Below are 2,647 nucleotides of genomic sequence, written 5' to 3' on the forward strand. Positions count from 1 at the left end.
AGTATCATTCTAACCTTTGCAAACCTCCTACCGGGGTGGGGATCCTGAGGCTTCAAGGCCACATGTGGCCTTGCGTGTGGCCTTTTGACTGAATCCGAGTTTTACAGAACAAATCCTTTTATTAAGGGGATTTGTTTTGTGACGTCTGGATTCAGTCAAAGGGCTGCACTTGAGGACCTAGAGGGTTACATGTGAACTCGAGGCTGCAGGTTTCCCACCCCTGGTCTAGACTATCCATTCTTGAAAAATTCTGATACCAAGAATTAAAAATGCATGTTTACAAATATCTTCCCTTGCTGAGCATGTTAATTCATTAGGGTGCTTAGGAAAGATATTGGAATACATGGATAAATGGTTTGTACCTGATGACATTCTACCCTTTCTAGGACAAATTCCATCCAAGGAAATTGCTGCCTTCATGGGAATTTTAGGTGTTACAAGTGTACTTCTACTCATAAGAAGTTGGAAATCACCAAGGAGCAGCTTGCTGGGAAAGTATTGCTTCATCTGATTCTTCTGAGTATTGAAAATAATCTTAACTTCAATCAGTTCAATTCTTTTAGTTTGGTCATCAAAGAAATGCTTCATAGATTGGAAGTAGAACATAAAACCATACTGGAGTGACTGCTCGTAATACCAGAACAGCAGAAACCTTCTGATATCACCAATCAAGTGAATACATATGAAGAGACAAAAATCCCTCATGCTGGTAATCAGATTGACAAGGTCTTTAACAATATTGGAGCAAACCTTCCAACTGTGGTGGATCACATAGTAAAGAGAATGGGGCACAGAATACACAGAAAAGAGCATCGCTGATGTTTGAAGAGAAGCAAAAGTTAGCAAAGGAACAGAAACAGGCCTAGAAGTTGAGAAGTCAGCAGCTGCTGAAGCTCCAGGCTCACACCCCTGTGGTGCCCATCAAACAGACCAAGGACTTCACAGAAACTCTGATGGACAAAGTCTTCTTTGACCAGTCTTTCTGTTAACACTTCCCAAATTTTGGCTTCCACTAACTTCTCTTCAGTCCCATCCATGGGAGTGGGCATGGTTTTTTCCACACCAGTTGATAATACAAAGAGAAGTTTGACAAAGGGCCTTAATGCCAAAATGGGCTTTCAGATGCCAGCATTCAGCCAGCCAGCCAGTGCAAACCAGTACCTCTTCAGTGACCCAGGCACACGGGTAGCAGCTGAAATGACTCGGGAGACATCTTCTAGTTTACTGAACCTGTACACTAGGAAAGCTTCAGCCAGAATGTCACAGCAGACCCCACACAGACCCACTGATATGTCTGCTCCGGACAGTCTGTTTGGGCCTCAGAAACCCAAAGTTAACATGAACCAGTTAACCCCACAGAAACTAGACCAGTGGCTTTATCAAATTCTAAGGCTCTGCACCTCAAACATTGTCAGTCTGGTGGTATGTTACTTTGGGTGCCAGTATGTATACCACTTTCCTTGATCATTATGAAGAACAGAGTAATATTAGCTTACTGTTAGTTATTCAGTCATGTTGGTCCTATCTGACTTTTCATGACCCCATTTGGGGTTTTCTTGGCAAAGATACTGGAGTGGTTTGCCATTTTCTTCTCCAGCTCATTTTACAGATGAGGAAACTGAGGCAAATAGGGTTAAGTGACTTGCTCAGGGTCACACAGCTAGTAAGTGTCTGAACACAGGTCTTACTCCAGGCCCCATGCTCTGTCCACTTAGCTTACTATCACCAGCTTAGTTCTCTCCCACCAAACACTGATTTCACAAAAGATCACCATGAATAGCTAGTACACACAAATCTTTATCAAGATAACTAGTAAAAACCAGTAAACAGAAATCGAGGCAGCCACACAGATTAGGATAGAACAAAGAATACACAGGAATAAAGTTCTTCAGCTGGCAATGAAATAAAATCTCAGCTCAACCAAGGAGAAAGGCAACGGCATAATCAGTGTCCACTCTCTGGGGAGTTTCTAGGGTTACAAATGCTAGAAATCAAGAGACATGGTTGGGGACTGGCTTCCTTATATGCTACAGCTCTGAAGGGTCAGTAGCCATTCAGTCTAAGCTTCTCTCTCTCTCTCTCTCTCTCTCTCTCTCTCTCTCTCTCTCTCTCTCTCTCTCTCTCTCTCTCTCCCTCCTCATGTCTCTTTCCTTCTCTGTGTCTCTGTCTGACTCTGTCTCTTTCTTTCTCTTCTCTCTTGTCTCTGTCTCTCTCTACATGTCTCTGTCTTTCTCTGTCCTTCTCTGTCTCTATATGTCTTTCTATCCATCTGCCTCTTGACCCCCTCTCAAAGGCTATCCACCATCTGAAGAATTCCCTCTCCATTCAGGCAGATGTGCAGAATCACAGCTCAGCATTCTCTCTGACAATCAGAATTCATATCCCATTATACATATGCAGCAAGCACAATCACAGAGAAGTCCTTCAGGGCACCGCTCAACACGAGTGGGTGGAGGTTTATATAGAAAATAATAATAGCTCACAATTCCATAGTTCTTTAAGGTTTGCTAAAAACTTATCTCCATGATCTCCTTTGATCTTTGCAATAATCCTATGAAGCAGGTGCTATTATATTTTCATTTTACAGGTGAAGAAAAAGCCTTAGGGAGGTTAAGAGACCTTCCCAGGATTGTGACCTCAGGTTGTG

At 42.8% G+C, this 2,647-nt stretch overlaps 1 pseudogene; it reads left to right on the forward strand.

Moving 5' to 3' along the window:
* The first annotated feature begins 343 nt into the window (after positions 1-343).
* LOC110207551 (SCY1-like protein 2 pseudogene) lies at positions 344-2,000 on the forward strand (annotated as a pseudogene).
* The last annotated feature ends 647 nt before the right edge of the window (positions 2,001-2,647 follow it).

This window comes from Phascolarctos cinereus, unplaced genomic scaffold (assembly GCF_003287225.1).
Source record: "Phascolarctos cinereus isolate Bilbo 61053 unplaced genomic scaffold, phaCin_HiC Scaffold_2;HRSCAF=192, whole genome shotgun sequence".
In the NCBI taxonomy this organism is placed as follows: Eukaryota; Metazoa; Chordata; class Mammalia; order Diprotodontia; family Phascolarctidae; genus Phascolarctos; species Phascolarctos cinereus.